The sequence below is a fragment of the Diceros bicornis genome, chromosome 7 (assembly GCF_020826845.1).
Source record: "Diceros bicornis minor isolate mBicDic1 chromosome 7, mDicBic1.mat.cur, whole genome shotgun sequence".
NCBI lineage: Eukaryota > Metazoa > Chordata > Mammalia > Perissodactyla > Rhinocerotidae > Diceros > Diceros bicornis.
In genome coordinates, this window is record NC_080746.1 from 68,064,556 (window position 1) to 68,085,288 (window position 20,733).

The 20,733-nt window shown below is 38.8% G+C and overlaps 1 protein-coding gene across 2 annotated transcripts in view; it reads left to right on the forward strand.

Moving 5' to 3' along the window:
- The first annotated feature begins 7,259 nt into the window (after positions 1 to 7,259).
- ZNF143 (zinc finger protein 143) overlaps positions 7,260 to 20,733 on the forward strand; it is a 62,805-nt gene continuing 49,331 nt past the window's right edge. For both annotated transcript variants that reach the window (XM_058545960.1, XM_058545962.1), the window contains exon 1: positions 7,260 to 7,362. The gene's annotated coding sequence lies outside the window, so the exon portion shown is untranslated. The remainder of the gene's footprint in view (positions 7,363 to 20,733) is intronic.

The window sequence follows — 20,733 nt, forward strand, 5'->3', positions numbered from 1 at the left end:
TTTGGTGAAGATTGTGACTATTTATCAGCATCCCTCGTGAATTCTAGGTTTTATCCTTGATGAGGTTGGCCACCCTTGCAATGACACTTCACACTTTGGTGCATGTGGTTATTACAGAGGGAAACTAGGCACCCAGCTAGAAATCCAGGGATTTTATTCTTTTGTGAGTAATCCCCCCTCCAGGTTTTTTAAGGCACAGGTGATAAAATTCCTTTATATATTTATAGATTCTGCTTTCATGTATAGATTGAAATTTGTCAATTACACTGACTATTTGAATCCTATATGTAAATATTTCCTATTAGAGTCTTTTAAAGTAGTTCCTTTTTAAATCCTTTTAATAAACTCAAACTAGAAATACAAGGAACTTACTCAACCTGAAAAAAAGGCATCTACCAAAAGCCTAAAGCTAATGGACTTAATGATGGAAGACTAAAAACTTTTCTGCCTAAGATCAAGAACCAGACAAGCATGCCCTCTGTTGCTACTTCTATTCAGCATTATACATGAGGTTCTAGCCAGGGCAATTAGGCAAGAAGAGGAAATAAAAGACATGTAGATTGGAAAGGAAGAAGTGAAACTATATTTGCAGATGACATGATCTTACAGAAAACCCTAAGGAATACACACACACACACGCACACATACAGAGCTAAGGACTTCTTTAAGGTTGCAAGACATAAAATCAGTATACAAAAATCAGTTGTATTTCTATACAGCAGCAATGAAATGAAAGTAAAATTAAGAAAATTACAATAGCATGAAGAATGCTTAAGAATAAATATAGTAAAGTGAAAAATTTATACTCTGAAAACTACAAAGTATTGTTGAAAGAAGACCTAAATAAATGTAAGGTCATCTCATGTTCATGAATTGGAACACAGTTTCATGAAGATGGCAATACTCCCCAGACTGATCTATAGATTCAGTGTAATTCCTATAAAATCCCCAGCTACCTTTTTTGCAGGAATTAACAAACTGCTCCTAAAATTTGTATGGAAATACAAGGGACTCAGAATAACCAAAACAATCTTGAAATCAAACATGATTTAGTAATCATGACTAGTACTAGTATAAGGATAGACACCTTATACTAACCAGTGGAATAAAATTGAGTCCAGAAATAGACCCTTAAATTTATGGTCAACTGATTTTCAACAAGGGTGCCAAGACCATTCAATGTAGGAAAGAATAATCTTCAACAAATGGTTTTGAGACAGCGAAAGCATGAAGTTGGACCCTTACCTCACACTATATACAAAAATGTGATTCAAAGATTTAAATGTAAGATCTCAAACTATAAAACTCTTAGGAAAAAATATAGGCATAAATCTTTGTGACTATGAATTAGGTTTCTTGGATATAACACCAAAGCACACACAACAAAAGAAAAATGACTTGGACTTCATCAAAATTTAAAACTGCTTCATAGGACTCCTTGCAGAAGGTGAAAAGACAAACAGAGAATGGGAGAAAGTATTTGCAAATACTTAAGTATACAGAGAACTCAGCCCAATAAAAAAACAGCCCAATTTAAAAATGGGAAAGAATCTGAGTAGACATTTCTCTAAAGAAGACAAATGACCAGCACCATAGGAAAAGATGTTCAACATAACTAGTCATTAGGAAAATGCAAATCAGAGTCAAAATGAGATACTTCACACCTACTAGCATGTCTATATAGTCAAGAAGGTGGACAATTAAAGTATTGGTGAGGATGTGGAGAAACTGGAACCCTCATACATTGCTGATAGGATATAAGATGCTTATCCAGAGGCTGACCCGGTGGAGTAGTGGTTAAGTTTGCCTGCTGTGCTTTGGCGGCCTAGGGTTCGAAGGTTTGGATCCTGGTCATGGACCTACACACCACTCATCAAGCTATGCTGTGGCAGCGTCCCACATAGAAAATAGAGTAAGATAGGCAGAGATGTTAGCTCAGAGACAATCTTCCTGAAGCAAAATAAGTAAATAAATAAATGCTTATCTGTTGAGGAAGTTTGGCAGTTCCTCAAAAGGTTGAAAATAGTGTCACCCAGCAATTCCACTCCTAGATATATATATATATATCCAAGAGAAATGAAATACGTCCATACAAGAATTTGTACACAGTTGTTCATACTAGCATTATTATAGCCAAAAGGAGGAAACAACCCAACTAGCCATCAACTGATGAATGGATAAACAAAATGTGGTATCCATACAATTGGATATTTGGCAATAAAAAGGAATGAAGCAGTGTTACATGCTACAACATGGATGAGCCTTGAAAACAGTGAAAGAAGTCAGATGCAAAAGATTCCATTTATATGAAATGTCTAGACTTGGCAAATCAGAGACAGAAAGTAGATTGGCGGTCGCCAGGGGCAGGGGGCAGGAAATGAAGAGTGACTGCTAACGCGTACAGGGTTTTTGGGGGGGATGATAAAAATATTTTGGATTACATAATGGTAATAGCTTCACAGCCTTGTGAATATACTAGAAACTACTGATGAAGTCTACACTTTAAAATGGTTAATTTATATGAATATCAATAATTTTCAACTTTCTTAAAAGTCTCAAATTGGTTTAGTTCAAGTTCTCCAAAGGGTAATATGAAATGTTTATGCATTTAATACAAGCTAAGAACAGTATTACTCATGGTTATACAGCTGTCCCCATATTAGGGGAAAAATAGTCTTCAAGATCATATTCCCCCAATATTTTGTTTTGCTACTAGTTTGTTTTTTAAATCTCATCACCCTATCAAACAGCCTAGCTGGTGCCAAAGTTGGGGGGGTGGAATCCTTAAACTTCTATTTTTCTGTAAATGTTGCATCTCTGTTATATCTTTCAATGTAATACACAGTATTAGGAATTTGAGCCAAACGTTTTTTCCCAAAAAATTACAGCACTTAGTGTTTTTCTATAAAATGGTATCAATCTTACTGCTTTAGAGACATAAGCTTCACCTTAAAAAATAAAAAAATGTTCTCACTTTGTCTCAAAGAGTATGTTTGCCCCCCAAAATAAAATCACATTAAAAACAGTGGTTTCGGGCCTGCCCCGTGGCTTAGCAGTTAAGTGCGCACGCTCCGCTACTGGCAGCCCGCGTTCAGATCCCGGGTGCGCACTGACGCACCACTTCTCCGGCCATGCTGAGGCTGCGTCCCACATACAGCAACTAGAAGGATGTGCAACTATGGCATACAACTATCTACTGGGGCTTTGGGGGAAAAAAGGGAGGAGGGTTGGCAATAGATGTTAGCGCAGAGCCCATCTTCCTCAGCAAAAAGAGGAGGATTAGCATGGATGTTAGCTCAGGGCTGATCTTCCTCACAAAAAAAAACAAAACAAAAGAAAAACAGTGGTTTCATTTCTGGACTACCCACTATTTAACTCTACAGCTGAAACACTGTATACTTACTACGTATATTAATGAAACTTGGTTTTTCTTTTGTCTGGAATGCTCTACTTTAGATTTAAGCAAATGTAATTAGAAGTTAGAATGATAGCTAGAATCCTGTGGAGATAGCCAGTTTCAAAGGGACACCTAGGGGGCCGGCCCCATGGCATAGCGGTTAAGTGTGCAAGCTCCACTGCTGGCGGCCCGGGTTTGGATCCTGGACATGCACCAATGCACCGCTCGTCAGGCCATGCTGTGGCAGCATCCCATATAAAGTAGAGGAAGATGGGCACAAATGTTAGCCCACGGCCAATCTTCCTCAGCAAAAAGAGGAGGATTGGCATCGATGTTAGCTCAGGGCTGATCTTCCTCACACACACACAAAAGAGACACCTGGAATCTTCAGGGGTTTTAGATTTATAACATTTTGTAGATTAAGAGTGTATTTTTCTCTTTTTTGCCACTAAATTAAACTTAACACATTAACCACAATTGATAAAACTTGGAGCTCACTATTGGGTGATATTTTCAGAGATGGAATGAATGGGGTTAATAGGTGGTCCGTGGATAGAGTTGGTAAAAAGAGAAAAATTGCATTCATACTGGAATTACTATAGACCAGCTTGAAATGAGGGAATCATGCAATCAGCCACTAACAAAACATTACCAGTTGTATCATATCCATGCTTATGGCAGTGTATATACTGAGAACTATTTATCTGAGATTGGAAAGGAACATTTTAAGTAACCTAACTACACACTTCCAAAAGTATGTTCTAATTAATGCTTTCAGTGTGGAAGCTGAGAGAGGAGATTAACTGAACTGAGTTTAGTCTACAGACCGACGACACTCAACTCTGGGTCTACGTGCCCTACGAAACTGCAAATTTTTTAGTGTATTTTTCACAGCTTTCTTCTGAGTCTCAAAGGAGTTATCCAAGTGCTTAATAACCACTGCTGTAGACCACTAAAGTGAGAATTGGAGAGAGATGGGTTAACATTTATTAAGCACTTGAAAAGCATCTCTGATAGACACTGTGCTACATTCATTTATCTACATTCTCATATATCCCCCCAATCACACTGTCTAATAAGTGGTTTTTACCTTACAGATAAGGCAACAGGTTCTGAGACAAGTGACACATCTACAGCCACAGCTCCCAATGGAGAGCAAGCTACTAGTTTGGTTTTAAATTCTTTAGTGTTTAAAAAAATCCACAAATTTGTGATAAAAAAATTCAAAATTTTCACAGAAATAATTTAATAAGTCAAAGTTACCAGTAACACCTCCCAGAGACACTTTTAAGAGTTTAATACATCATTTCTCTGTATCTTTTTTCTACACATATACTACTTTAATGGTTATATCATTGTACAAATTACCAAAATGAACCAATTCTCCAGAAAGTTTTGAGTTACTGAAAGAAGTATTTTAAAAAACATGATGGGGCCGGCCCCATGGCTTAGCGGTTAAGTGCGTGCGCTCCGCTGCTGGTGGCTGGGGTTCAGATCCCGGGCGTGCACTAACACACCGCTTCTCCGGCCATGCTGACGCCGCGTCCCACATACAGCAACTAGAAGGATGTGCAGCTATGGCATACAACTATCTACTGGGGCTTTGGGGGGGGGGGGATAAATAAATAAAATCTTAAAAAAAAAACACACAAAAACCATGATGGTTAACAGTTTTTGAAAGGGGCTAGAAATAAGTTAACCTATTTAGAAAACTGGAAAAACAGTCCAGGTTTATGTAAGAGACTTGACTAGCATTGATTGGAAGTGAAATATTTTCAAGCCATTAATTTGGTAAACATGTAGTAAGATATAAGGTACAGGAGGTGACTTGCGCAAAATCTGAAGATTATGGATGGACCCGAATACTATGTACATTTGAACTCTGATCTACAGTCACTGGTAAATATTGTTAACACAAAGTTCCATTACCTGTGACAAAAGCAGAATTAAGGTTTCTTCCTGATCAGATTAGAATTATAGCATCCTATCCACCACTACCATTCAATTGTTAAAAGCGCTGAGTGGGTTCTGGGGATACAAAGACCTCCTGTAACTGCAATCTACAATTACAGGGTGATTATTTTAAATTCTTTTTGAAATTCTGTACTACAGTGTTTTAATGAGTAGACTAAAAGCATAAGACAGTAATAAATGGCTAAACTGCATAAAAGTATTTTGATTCTTTTAATAACATTTCTGATCATAAAATACAGATACAATACCCAGAAGGTACAGGAAGTATAAATTAAAACACCTTATTTTTCATCTGAACTCTACCTCTCTGTGACAAAGGGAATCTATCCATTGGGTAGGAGACCTTTAAGTGAGCCAATTCCTCCAGGTTCAAGCAACCTAATCCAATTTTATGTCACATTTTCCATTTTTTCTAAGGGTGTAAAAAATAACTACTTTAAACTTCTAAAGAATATGTATTCAAACAAAACTCAAAGTCCTATTTCCCTTTGAATGGCAATTGGGCACCAATTATGCAACTACGCCTTGGTTAGGGTCAGCCTGTCCCCGACTCTCCACCAAAATGAAAGTAACATTAAAATCTCAAACTAGACTCAATTGTAAACCAAAACATTTTAATTATCCTCACTTAGAAGGCTGGCTATCCATATCTTTTTGATTTAACCCCTTGGCCACTCCATAGTCATCTGAAATGCAAAAGACACTAAATCAAACACCATCTGGCTCTCTCCAGTTTTTATCAAGTAGGACACCAATCTCTTGTTAAAAGGGGCCCAGCCTTCTCATTCTCTTAGTAACTCAATTCTAACACCTGGAATGCCCGAGTTAGCACATCTTGAGTCTATGAACTTTATCTCATCTTTACTTAGCCTGGTTGCCAAAGCAAATGAATACTTACTGACTACTCTTGAAATAACTAGTATTCCCAAGAGCTGAGAAAAAGTTTGGGTTGACAGCTACAAGAAACATTACCTAAACTTCACAACAAATTTGTATCCATTCTTAATAGGTTTGGGGAGCCCGAATCAATGCTTTTCCCAGCTTTTTGACATTCCTTTAATTCACGACACACACCAAAGGAAAAGTAAAAGAGAAGGTGGCGACACCATTACAGACGGCTTCAAATTTTGAACCTAAATAGCAAGAAAGCGCAAAAGTGTCCGCAGTGTCTCCCAGCAGTGTCCAAGATCACCGCCGCTCCGCCGAAGCTTCAGCAGGAGCAGGAAGCTCACCCTCCCACCGAATGGGGATGCCCCGGCGACTGGAAGAAGCGCAGGCAGGCTTGGCAGCCAGTGCCCGCATGCAGCAGCTCTCGGGAAAGCACAGCCCTCGCCCAAGACCAAAGGCCTCGGCTGGCACCGAGAACCCACAGGGAACGGTCAGGCGGTCCCATCCTGTCCTGCCCGCCCCTACCACTTCCCTCCCAACGGGGCGACACTCGACAATCGCTAGGCAAAGCCCAACCAGTCTCCAGAACGCGCTTCAGCAAGCCCACCGGGAGAGCCAATGCCACCTCCTAGCCCCTGTGGGGAAAATGGCGCCTGTCACCCCTTCTCCCTCCCGGCTAGTCACAAGGACCAGCCTCCCTCCCTCGCTACAAAATGGCGCCTCCCGCTGGGGCCCCAGAATCGGCATAATTCACTTGTCTGCCACGCGGTGTCGGTCTGGGATGAGGGGTTCTGCCGACCAGTCAGACACAGGAACTTTGATTCCGCACTTTGCGCAAGCCACTCAGGCGCCGCCTTTCACGCCAGGCGAGGCTGACGTTACGAAAATGGGGTGTGGATAAGGCGGTCTCCTCTCGCGTCGCCTAAATTTGAGCCAATGGCAAGCAGGAAGCGGCCAGTGAGTGACGTCATGACAGCCCAATGGAAGCTGGGGGCGGGCCTGAGACTCCCTATGCGGGTTGCGGGGCCTGGGGGCCGGGCGGCTGTTTCCTGTCCTGGTGCATGGTGGTCGGACGAAGGAATTGTTGGAAAATTTTCTCGGAGGTTCGTATATAAATGTGTTTTTACCCAGTGTGCATTATTCTCCGCCCGGCCGCCGCCCTCAGCGCGGCGGCGCGGGCCCGCTTGGGCCCGGGCTTTGACTCCGGCTGCTCAGCCTTCGCCGCAGGCCCTGCCGATCCTACGGCGGGTCGCGGTAGCGGCGCCTGGGCAGAAGCGGAGTTTATTAATAACCCGCGGCCGCCACTCTGGGGTGGCGGAGCTTTTCTCGCTGAGGACGCAACCCCCCCCGCCTTGTCTCTGCGCGCTGCGCCCCGCCTGTTCCCCTCAGGGGACGGCGGAGGGGAGGGAGGGAAGGAGGGGAGGGTGGAGCCCTCGGGAGCCTGGCGGCGCTTCTCGGCTTGACCTCCGCGCGGAGCGAGTCCCCAGGCGCCGCCGAGGCGAAGCTCCTCCGGCGGAGACGGCGGGCCGCGGGCCGCACCAGGCCCCAGCTGGGGCGCCGGCGGCAGGACTGGCCGAGGGCCCGCTTGCATATCGCACCCAGAATTTCCTCCCACCCGGATCGTGCACAGATTTCTTGTTTCCCTCACTTTTTTTTTTTTTTTTTTAGATTTTTAGGTTACTGAGGCCTAATATCGATTTTAGAAATTGTCCGTTTTATCATTCCTCTTTTTTCGCCTAAGAGTGAATGAATCCTTTAGTTGCTTTGTAATATTTTATTGTGGAACGTGAACCAATTTTTATTCCCCCCTCTTTTGCTTTTTTTAACATTAAGTTTTTTTCCACAGTAATAAAGTGAAGCAAAAAGTAAGAAAGAAGATTACCATTGCTAAACCCATTATTTGTTTAAAATCAACTTCAGCCTTTGCTTTGGAAGTGTCTAATCAGCTGCCATAATCAAGTGGGGATGTGGTGAAGAATTGTAGGTTCGAGGTTGTGGTCGGCTTTGTCCTGAATCTTATTAGAAGATACGTGTATTTTGCTGTAGTTGACAAAAATCGGTGCAATATTTAATATTTTCTCTTGCTGAGTGTGTAGTTTAAGGTCATTGTTAAGTAGTAAGAGAGTAGGTGATAAGGAGATCACTCAAAGCTCGGATAAGATTCCTAACTGATTTTATCCAGGCGTATTTTGACTACTTTGAAAATTCACTAATTATTTGGCAGTCTACAGATATCTTCCTATACAGATATTTTTTCCATAGCCCCCCACCTTTATTTTTTAAAGATAGTGGTTTTGTTGATGTAATTCACATACCTTACAATTCACCTATTTAAAGTATGTAGTTAGGTAGGTTTAATACATTCACAGAATTGTGCAACCATCACCACAGTCAATTTTAAAATGTCACCTCCAAAAGAAACTTTATACCATTAAGTTACTCCCCGTTTCCCCTTAAACCTCCCGCTTCCCCAACTACTAGTCTACAGATTTGCCTGTTCTGAACATTTCATATAAATGGAATCACACAGTATGTATGTGGGCTTTTGTAACTGGCTTCTTTCACTTAGCATATTTGCAAGGTTCATTCATGTTATAGCATGTATCAGTACTTCATTTCTTTTTATTGCCAAATAATATTTCATTGTATGGGTGTAATGCATTTTATCTGTTGATGGACATTTGAGTGGTTTCCATCTTTTGTCTGTTATGCATAATGCTGCTATAAACATTTGTGTACAAGTTTTTGTGTTGACATATGTTTTCATTTCTCTTGGATATATATACCTAGGAGTAGAATGTCTTGATTATATGATAACTTGATGTTCAATTTTTTGAGGAACTGTCAAGCTGTTTTCCAAAGTGGCTGCACTATTTTAAATTCCTACCAGCAGTGTATGAGAGTTCCCATTTTTCCATATCCTTGTCAACGCTTGTTATTATCAGTCTATTTGACAGTAGCCATCTTAGCGGGTATGAAGTGGTATCTCTTGTTATTTTGATATGCATTTCCCAGTGGCTAATGGTATTGAGCACTTTTTCATGTGCTTATTGGCCATTTGTATATCTTCTTTGGAGAAATGTCTTTTTGGATCTTTTCCCCATTTTTAAATTGGATTGTTTGTCTATTACAGAGTTGTAAGAGTTCTTTTAAAGTCCCTTATCAGATATATGATTTGCAAAATGTCCATAGCCCTTTGCTGCAAGTTGGGATGTTGCTGTGAAGTAAGGATTCATCATATTCTTCATGGAAAGATGACCTAGCTGGATTGGGGAATTGTGCCTCTACTATTACTTAACTGTTATTAATTACTTATAATGTATATGCAGTTTATGATCTCGTGAGGAGAACTTTCTGAGTCCTGAGGTTTTTATTGTTACTTAATTTTGAAGTTTTTATCTAGGTGTTTTTTTTTTTTAATCTGAGGTTTTACCTAGTTCTGAGTGTTTTTGCTCCTGGCTTTATTTCAGGACATAGTGATTTTTTCAAAGAGTTCGGTTTCGGAGCCAGCCCCATGGCTTAGCGGTTAAGAGCCCGTGCTCCACTACTGGCAGCCTGGGTTTGGATCCTGGTCACGCACCGACACACCGCTTGTCCAGCCATGCTGAGGCAGCGTCCCACATACAGCAACTAGAGGGATGTGCAACTATGACGAACAACTATCTACTGGGGCTTTGGGGAGAAAAGGGGAAAAAAAAAGAAAAAGGAAGAGGATTGGCAATGGATGTTAGCTCAGGGCTGGTCTTCCTCAGCAAAAAGAGGAGGATTGGCATGAATGTTAGCTCAGGGCTGATCTTCCTCACAAAAAAAAAGCTAAACAAAAAAACCCAAAAAGTTGAGTTGCATGTCTCATTACTCCTTTCTTTGCTTAATTTGCATTTTAAGGGACAGCCTTTGTGAGACAGTGTTTTAAACTTTATTGTACTGTCAGTCAAAACGATTTTGTTTTTAAGATGGATTTAGACTGAGAAATCTCCCTCTCATCAAAAAAAAATTTTTGAAAAAAAATGATACACTTTTCTCCATACTTTCCCATAAATCTAATCTCATTTTAAAACTATGCTACTGTGGGAACTCTGCACTCTGTGGAAGTAACTTGTCCGTTAATATGTAGACACAGGCATTTAACTCGAAACTACATTTTCTATACTTAAAATACCACTTTACTCAGCACTTAACTTTGGCTTTAGGGAGGGGAAAATTCTCCTTTCTACCCTTCTTGTGTTCTTAGGGCTGGACTAATAGTAAAATTGACACAAGACCAGATTAACAGGAGAAAACCCAGTTTAATATGTACCTGTTGGAGATCATAGAGTAATGATGCTCTCCGAGATGAGCATAGCAGTGTGCTTTTATATCTTTTTGCACAAAGAAACAATAAATTTGTGAGGAATGACAGGACAAAGAAACTTAGAGTATGTAAGAAGAGGAATTTAAACAAAGTTTAGGCTTGAGGTAGTAAATTAGTAAAATTAACAAGGTTTGTTTATGTCGGCTTCTCAGCCCTGAATTCCCTAGTGCTGCTGATAAGGATGTCTCTCTCAGCCTTCAGGTGCAGGGAGGGCGTGCTTCATGTGGGAGATTTATTTCTTGCCTTCAAGGGGAGTAGAGAGAGAAAAGTCAGGATGCCCTTTTTGCTTCTCAGGTAACTTTAATTCAGAATAATCAATATGCCATTGAGGGATATTTTGGAGTGGCCTGCCCTAGGCCCCAGCAGTTCCCTCCTCTGAAATTTCCCTGCAAGTTTAGTATATGAAAGTTGAGCTGGTAGATTGTTCCATTATTTCATTGAATAGGTCAGTTCAGTTAAACAGTTTTGTCTCATTTCAGGAAGTGGTGATGCAGATGGGTTCCCAAAGTTAGGTCTATGGTGTAGGAAATCAGGTACTTAATAAGAGATATTTCTATGGAAACAAAGAAAAACAAAAGTTAATGGTTGGAGCAAATTGTAAACCAGTTTCTGAGCCTAGGGGGCAGCCAGTCAAGAAGATTTTAGATGTCAAGGTTAAAGCATCTTTTGCAGTTTGAAATGTCTCTGATGATGTCATTGGGTATTTAGGTACACTTTCTGAGTGGTTCGTACAGCAACAGGCATGAAGGTTGTCTAAACAGGAGCTGTTGTGGTGATCTCTCTTAAGTTTTATATCAAGTTGTTAAGCTTCAGTTTGCAGGGCTTCAGGGAAAAGGGCAGCTTTGGTTTTTAATGATTCCAAGTCAAAAGTGGGAGAAAAATTGGAAATGTTAGTTTGGAGAGTTGTAACCAAATATTGGAGGAAACTAGAAAAATTTAGGATCCAGTCCAGTTTTTAGGTAAATAACAAAACTTCAAGAAAAATTAACAGCACTAGAATCTAATATCCACAAGTGTGTATTAGTTTCTACTGAAACAATTTTTCTCGCTAAAATGACCCTTATTTTTATCAAAGGTAGTCAAATTAAGACGAATTTTTGCCAAATAAATCTAGTTTCAATAAACTTGGCTTAGTTATTTACATAAGTACAACAAGAATAGTGATTGATCATATAGGCTCTTTTAAATTTGCTTTGCTGGAACTTTTCATAAGGAATCTCCAGAATGAACTTTTAATAGCCTCTTGAGGCTAAGAATCCAAGCCAAATATTCTACCCGCAATACCTATACATTGGGTGAATTCCTCTCTTTTTGAGTCTCCGAACATATCTTGAGGTTCTTGCACCCACCAGCAAGTGGCATTCTTTACTCACTTGGTTAGGCTGTCAGGAACTCTCTGTAAGTGGGGTACCAGGCTGTTTCTTCCAAGGGGCTTTATTGGCCTCCTAGAGTCAATAAGCTGTTTGGTCATATCTGGTTTATGCATGTCTCTCTCAAATATGACATTCCAGTCAAAGCTTTGGTAATATAACCAGTGTTTCCAACTGTGTCCTTTTATTTTTTTTTTTTAAAGATTTTATTTATTTATCATTTTTCCCTCCAAAGCCCCAGTAGATAGTTGTATGTCATAGCTGCACATCCTTGTAGTTGCTGTATGTGGGACGTGGCCTCAGCATGGCCGGAGAAGCGGTGCGTCGGTGCGCACCTGGGATCCAAACCTGGGCCGCCAGCAGCGGAGTGCGCGCACTTAACCGCTAAGCCACGGGGCCAGCCCAACTGTGTCCTTTTACAAGGAGAACAGATTCTTATTGAACTTACGCAAATAAATATATTGTTATGAAAATAAGAATACTCACTGAGAGTTTCTGAATTCTGGAGGGATCAGGTTAGAGAGAAAAAAGTGATTGTTTCAGTTCCTCTTACAAAGGTATAATTCACCAAATTGCTGTAAGTCATAGATAGCTTAAGAGAAAAGAAAAAAAAAGGTTTCTTTGAATCTGGAAAAACAAAAGATTTTTAAAAAGTAATATTTCCGACAACAAGTTGTAAAAATTATCATCCTCATCAGTTCATTTAGTCCCATGTAACTAATTCTTGTTCTGCTTGAATCCGGTTTTTCCGTTAGTTCTCTCAACTTTGTCTGGTGACTGAGGGTGACAGGGAGTGATAATTCCAAGAAGTTTGCAGAGTTTTCATATAAGGCTTGTATAATTTGCCCAGTGAATGCCTGGATCACTGGAGATTGTGGATGGTATACCCCAAGTGGGAAACACATTTTCTAACAGTTTTCTTTGCCGCTGTGAGGGGATCAGCTTTGCAGCAAGAGAGGGCTTCAACCCATCCAGAAAACATACATACAATAAAAAGAACATATTGATAACCCGTACTAAGTAGCAGTTGAATGAAGTCCAGCTGCAGGTGCTCAAAGGACTCACAAGGAGGAGTTCTGAGGCCTCTGGGGACAGAAATAGTTTTTCCTAAAGTGAGTGAAGGAATGTAAAAACTAGAAAGTGGGGTTTGCCAGGGAGCTGGGAAGAACCAAGCAGCTGTCTTGGTTTCCCATAGCCCTGACTGTTTGTTTACAGCCATTGTTTACTCATCTTAATTTCTCTTATTCAGGAGCAGATTGTTGCCATGTTATAAAGACATCAAGATGGCAGAAGTTTGGCAACAGAAACCCAGTTCAGTTTTATGAATTTCCTTTCTATGAAGCATTTTGCAAAAGCATCAGAGCAACTATAAATGACAAAAGACTTAAAAATGGTTCATTATAATGCTATCGATAAAGAAATTTGGTTATTTCTGTTACATACAACATTTGAAGATAACTAGAATTATGATGAATAATATTCTATCAGGACATATCAGATTTTTAGGAATTTCCTATAATTTCTGGAACTCTTGTAACATATACAGACACAACATAAAGAAGGCTTAATGTTATTTCTTTGTTTTTTTTTTTTTGTGTGAGGAAGATCAGCCTTGAGCTGATCTATGCCCATCCTCTTCTTTTTGCCGAGGAAGACTGGCCCTGAGCTAATATCCATGCCGATCTTCCTCCACTTTATGTGGTATGCCGCCACAGCATGGTCTGACAAGCGGTGCCAGGCCGCCAGCAGTGGAGGGCGTGCACTTAACCGCTATGCCATGGGGCCAGCCCCGCTTAATGTTATTTCTTATTTGACAATGCTTGCCCTGTATTTTAACAAATCAAATAAGCCTAATTAGTGTACTATCCCTCTTTTTATAAGGAGAGAGAACAAATCTTTTGAGATGTTTCAGGAATGCTCTGAAAAATCCCAAAGTTAGCTAGAGTTCAAAAAAGACTTCATCTAGAATTTGATTTTGGGAAGTTCGTCAAAAATATCAAAGAGGTTTTAAAACATTTGCCTAAATAGGATCACAGATCACTATGAAACAATATTTAATTATCTGTTTAACCAAAGTGGCAAAAAGATTTCAAAGACAGATAAAGAAGTTTACATAGCTGCAAAATGCTAGCTCTTTTTAATAGAAAAGACTCAACTTTTAACATAAAGCACAGGAAATAGTTCTGATAAAACAGAAGCTCCTAACCTTTCATAGTTATAAAAACTTTTCATAATCTCTTATTAGGAGCAAACCAATAGTCCAAGAATACTTTGTTTTTTTAAGAGATGAAAAGAAAATTAAGTTTTAGTTTTATATAAATACACTGTTGATATTAAAGCTTATTTTTAAAATTCTTAAAATAACAATTTAATTTTTGTTAACTTGACCATACAAGGTAAGATTTTATCTCTTTCTCTCTTTTTTTTTTGTCCTTTTAACAGAGAGAGAAAAACTCTAAAATTTGTACCAGCTTACTTTTGATATTAAAACTCATTTAATTAAATTCATTCCAATCTTAGCCCTCACCACCCATAAAATTCCTTTCCAAAGATTCCTTTTTCATAAACCTTCTATATGTCCATTTTAGTTTGTCCCTTGGTCTCTCTTTTTTAATTCAGAATAACCAGCTTTATTTTGGGACAAAATTATCTTCCTTTCCTAAACAAAAACGCATCTCCATTCCTTATACCTTTTCTTACCAAAAACATATATCTTATTTTCCTTTATACACAGAGATTTTTCCCTTATTATTTTTAATAGCTTTAATTACATATATTAATTAGAATTTTTAACCCTTAGAAACCTTAATTTCTAGTGAAAACTAAAAAGTAAGTAATTGTGAATTGTATGTTATACCCATATTTTTTAGACTGGCAAATTTATGAATACATTTTATAATTTCTAGAAACATGTTTTTCCATAGTGCAGTCTTATAATAAAGCACAAAACATGTTTATTACCAGACACAAATTTATCTTTTAGTTTCTCCGTACCAATAAGCCAAAAGTAGATAAACCTCTGTCCAGTAATTAATGTTTTATTATTTTATCTTATCTGGAAATGGTCCAGATAGTCAATGAATTTTCCATCATTTAATTTCATTTAGTAAAACTCTAAAGTTTCAAGTTACCAAAAAGATTTGGGGAAGCTGTTTTTAAGTACACATACCATAAAAATTCTTATTTCATTTAACATCTGTATAATTCATTTGTTCTTAACAATTTAACTTAGATTATTCATGAAAATTTCATGAGACATTAAAGCAGTTAGCCATAATCTTAAGTTATATTTTTCTTGCTGACCTTTTTTGTAACAGAGATAACATGAGCCTATTTGACTGATAACCCAGGAAGAATAAAAGTTGCTTGTCTGCATTATATCCAGTGCTGATTACTCTGAAGACATGTCTTTTAATTAAACCAACAAGCTTAAACAAGCTTTTATTTACCAAAGATTATTTTATGTCATGTTAACTTGAAAAACATTTGGGTTAGTTCCTATTATATTTAGAAATTATATAAGCACTTACTTTAAGTTAATTAAATAGAGCTCTTTAGAAATTAATTTTGATAATACCATCCAGAGGTAGAAAAATACAGTATCTATGATGTACATACCTACACATAGACAGGCACAACCAGAGATCTTCAGAGATCTTCAAGCTTTTATTTTAAAATTTCAGCCATGAATCAGGTACAGTACAAAACTCACTAGTTTATAAATAATTGTGTCTCTAGCAGATGGAACAAATTAAGGTTATCTGCTTCAAAAGTTTTTTTTTGTTGTTAGTATTTGTGAAGACTTTTAAGATTCATATTTGCCCTAGACAAATCCTAATCCTAAGGAATTAGATCTTGGATAAGAGAGCCTCTTTAGCAACCTGCAATTTAAAACAAAACATTTTCCCTTTTTCTTTAACTTTAGGTTTTATCGATTGAGCTAACTAACTGGGCTTAGTCTCAGACAATTGTGGGCTATTTCCAGGGGTCTTTACATTCTAAAGACATGGTAAAATTTACAACTTAAAAAGACAGAGAAAAAATCTCTAGTTTTTTTCCTAGGAGTTTCGGGGTAATTGCGTTTTAAAATTTTCTTTCACTCTTAGGAATTGGGGATAGTTTAATAAGAGTTCCCAGAGAGGTTATAAACTTTTTGAGATAAATAGAAGAGGTTTGGGGATTGGTGAAAGGAATGGGTGGAATCTGAACTGCCTTTAGAGTTGTATTTCCAGGTTTGCAAATATCTGTAAGATAAGGACAGTTGCTCTCAATTCCTCAGAAACCGAGTTGTAACTTAAATGACATTATAGGTTGCTCTACCTGTCCAATTACGTTATCCCTAATTTGTTTCTTTCTCCCTTGGTATATAGTTTTATCTTAATTTAGGGAAGAAGGCCTATAAAAAAAATTCCCATCAGGCTTTGAATATCAGCTTCAAATTTAGCCAATTTTTTGACCATACAGCTATTTAAAAAAATCCTTGTAAATATCTTCTCAGTTTTCAGCCAGGACAAACAGTAAATATCTCTGACAGTACTACACAACTCCATGGACCCAAGAGGCGTCCTCAAAGGTTATTACCTTCCCAGGATCCAGAGTGATTCCTAAAGAAAGCCAAAAGAAAGAACCAGTAGCCTGCACGTCCCAGGCAGGCAGAAAGCTAAGCCAAGCCCTTAGGACACGAACAGGAGACAAGCAAGAAGATAATAGTTACCTCTGGGAGAGAAAGGGTCAATAACCAGTGGGTCTGGATTTGGAAAGTAAGGGACAACATGAAATTTTATTTTCTTCTCTTGACTGGGCATTACAGAATGGCCATTGAGTGGAGGTAAAAGGGCTGTTGTCTAGGGAACATGAATTCCCTGGAAGGGGGTTCTAGAATATATCTGCAAAGGGTATTATATAGGAAAGCCTGAAGCTGGCAGAGCCTGATTATAGAGCCCAGTAAAGTGAGCTTTACTGCCTATCCTAGGTGCTTCTGTTAAATTCATTTTCTGGCTTTCAGCATTTACATCAGTGACCTGTATACCCTTAGAGATTAGGGTGGAGTGCTCTCTCTAAATCTTGTAGGAAAAAAGGAAGCTAAAATAGGCCGATGGGGCCGGATTTTAAGGAGGTTTCATGTTGGATTTTTGTTTTAAGTCTAAAGTTTTTGTTTTCTCATTTTGTTAGGGAGTCCCTAAGTCTAGCTGTTGTTTTTTTTTCTCGTTTTTCTTCTTAAGTACTGGCCAGTTGTACTTCCAATGTCCTGATTTTTTATAATATCTGCAAATGTCTGAAGGCAAATCAAAAGGGATCTGAGTGGAATTTGATTTTTGTTCTAATTTCTGTCCTTCCATCTTATTAAGGGAGTCTTATTTATTTATTTATTTTTCCCCCAAAGCCCCAGTAGATTGTTGTATGTCATAGTTGCACATCCTTCTAGTTGCTGTATGTGGGACGCGGCCTCAGCATGGCTGGAGAAGCCGTGCGTCGGTGCGCGCCCGGGATCTGAACCCGGGCCACCAGCAGCGGAGCGCGCGCACTTAACCGCCAAGCCACGGGGCCGGCCCATTATTAAGGGAGTCTTGATGGCTAGCCATTATACTAATATGAGAGCTCTCTAAATTTTTTTTCAGTTTAGAAGTTTTTCCAATTTAAAGGATCCGTTGTCTGGCCATTGACAAGTAGGCTCTTAATAGGACTCAGACCAATAAGCCTTTTTATGGCTTAACCATGAATGCAAGAGCTGTCCCCAAAGGAGATTGCAAAGGATGCAGCCCTCCCAAGATCCAAAAAGTTCACTCCCGGAGTCAGCCTAAGACCTATGAGGGGCCCTGTTTTTAAACAGCTCTTCCAACACATAGGGAATCACGTGTTTTCCCCCTTTTGAACAGAATAGGATGTTTAGATTTCCTAAGCTTGGATCCACAGCCTTGTTGGCTACCCACCAGATGTATATGCATCCTCCAGCTGGCAGAGATAAAAAAGACCATCTCTGGGAGGAAAATATCAACAAAATCAAGAGTACTCGTCCCAAATCTTTACTAGAGTCGCTTTTGCCCAAGAAACTACTTTCACAAATATTTTCTCCTGTTAATCTAAATTTAGAGAGGAAAAAAAAAGGAAATTTGCACCATTTTTGTTCCCATTGGATCCTGCAGACAGAGATCTGGGAGCCTGACATGGTAAGAAAGCTTACCTTTTTTTTTTTTTGCCAGCTTCTGTGTCAGATGTCCCAGGATCTCTTAGCTGTAGCAGCCTAAGACAGAAAGTCATTTCCCAGCCAGTGATTCTCCTGCCTGGCTCGCCGTAACTGTCGAGGAGGGGGAAGTTCCCCATTCTACCCTTCTTGTGTTCTTATGACTAGACTAATAATAAAATTGACACAAGACCAGATTAACAGGAGAAAACCCAATTTACTATGTAGATATTGGAGATCATAGAGAAATGATGCTCTCCGAGCTGAGCAGAGCAGGCTGCTTTTATATCTTTTTACACAAAGAAACAATTTGTGAGGAATGACAGGACAAAGAAACTTAGATTTGGGGTACATAAGAGGAATTTTAAACAGAGTTTAGGGTTGAGGTAGCATATTAGTAAAATTAACAAAGTTTGTTTATGTCGGCTTCTCAGCCCTGAATTCCCTAGCTCTGCTGATAAGGATGTCTCTCTCAGCCTTCAGGTGCAGGGAGGGCACCTTCACGTGGTCCTGCTTTCAGGGGGAACAGAGAGAGAAAGGTCAGGATGCCCTTTTTGCTTCTCAAGTAACTTTAATTCAAAATAATCAATATGCCATCGTAGTAGCCCGCCCTGAGTCCCAACAGCACTGAGTTAAATGATTTGTTGAGCGGTTTACATATATACATAAACTTGTTATCTTCACTACAAACTTAGATCAAATACTAGTTATCCCTATTTTGTAGGTGAATCAACTGAAGTTTAGAATGTCTTGTCCAACTATTACATGGCAAAGCTAGGACTTGAACCTGTGACTGGCTCAAAAGTCCAGTCTCTCAACTGAGTTATTCAGTAACCCACCAAGTACCCACCTCTTTAACTTTTAAAATGTAAGATGTCTGTAGTTCCTAGAATAATACTGTATTTTGAGTACCATACATAATAGGGCATAGCATGGATGTTATTGTGCTATTTATACACATCTTTAAGTTAAATAATGATGAATGCATTTGGCCTTGTGTTGAAAATACAGAGATTGATATAGTATGGATATATGGTCACAAGAAGGTGGAATCATTTAAATTAATGGCAGTTTATACATGCTATATATACACAATACAGTAGCATATTATAAAAAGTGAGGCACAATGAAAAGGGCATTGGAATAAAAAAAGACCTAATCTTTAATCCTGTCCTGTGCAATTAACTAGCCATAACCTCATACAAATTGTATTCATTTGTTCAGCAAATATTTAGTAAGCGTGTACCATGTGCCAGGCATTCTTGTGGCCACTGGGAATTCAGGGATGAACAGGACAGATGCAGGCCCTGCCATCATGGAACTTAGAGTTCACTTAGAAATTCTGATAAGTGCTATGAAGGAGATAGAGTTCTGTGATAGAGAACAAGCGGACGGTGGTAGAATGGATATTTTAGATAGGAGGTGACACTGAACAATATGTGCAAAAGCAGAAAGAGTTAGATGTGTTCTAGGAACTAGAAGGGCAGCATGGCTGGATGTATATAATGGAGGACAATTGTAAAGCACTCTGCAACATGAGTTATATTAAACTCATTAGCTATTTATTGAACGTATAATCTTAGGTGTCAAAATTCCAAAGACCCCTGGGAACCTTACCTACCTACCTTAGAAGGCTTGTAGTCTAACTGGGAGACTGGATGTTGTTAAAGGACTGGTAAGAGGAGAGAGGAGCATTCGATATCAGGAATCAGAAGCATTTCTGCCAAAAACAAGGTTCTGTAAACCTCACTTTCCTCACCTGTAGAAAGAAAACTGGCATGTTTTGAGTACATCTTGATTGCTAAGGGCTTTACATACATTATGTCATTTAATTCTTTACATACATTATTTCACTTAATTCTTACATTATACTTAAGTGAAAGAAGCCAGTCACAAAAGACCACATACTGTATGATTCCATTTATATGAAATGTCCAGAATAAGCAAATCTGTAGAGATAGAAAGTAGATTAGTGGTTGCTTAGGGCTTCGGGAGGGGGAAGATGGGGTTTTCTTTTGGGGAGTGATAAAAATATTCTGAATTTAGGTTGTAGTGATGTTTGTATAACTCTGAATATACTAAAGACATCAAATTGTACACCTTAAATGGGTAAATTTTATGGTACATCAATTATATCTCAGTAAAGATATTTTTAAAAAAGAAAAAAGTAAACAAGAGTAAAGTTCCTCTTGAATAACGTATCTCCAAAGCCCATTTTTACTTTCTTTCTTCTTGGCAGTACCCTTTTACAGTAGTAGGAGAAAATAGTGAATAAGACAGAGGCATGGAGCTATATAATCAATTGTCATTTAGCTTAAAACTACTGATAAGCATTAATAGCAAACATATATGTAATGCCAGGTGCTGTTCTAAGCGATTAATATTTGTCCTCCCAACAGCTCTATGAAGTACCCTCCTTTTACAGATAGGGAAACTGTGGCACAGAGCAGTTAAATAACTTGCCCAAGGTCACATAAATAATATGTGATAAAATGAGATTTTGAAGCAGGCTGTCTGGCTCCAGAGTCCACATTCTTTTTTCTTTTTGCTGAGGAAAATTCGCCCTAAGCTA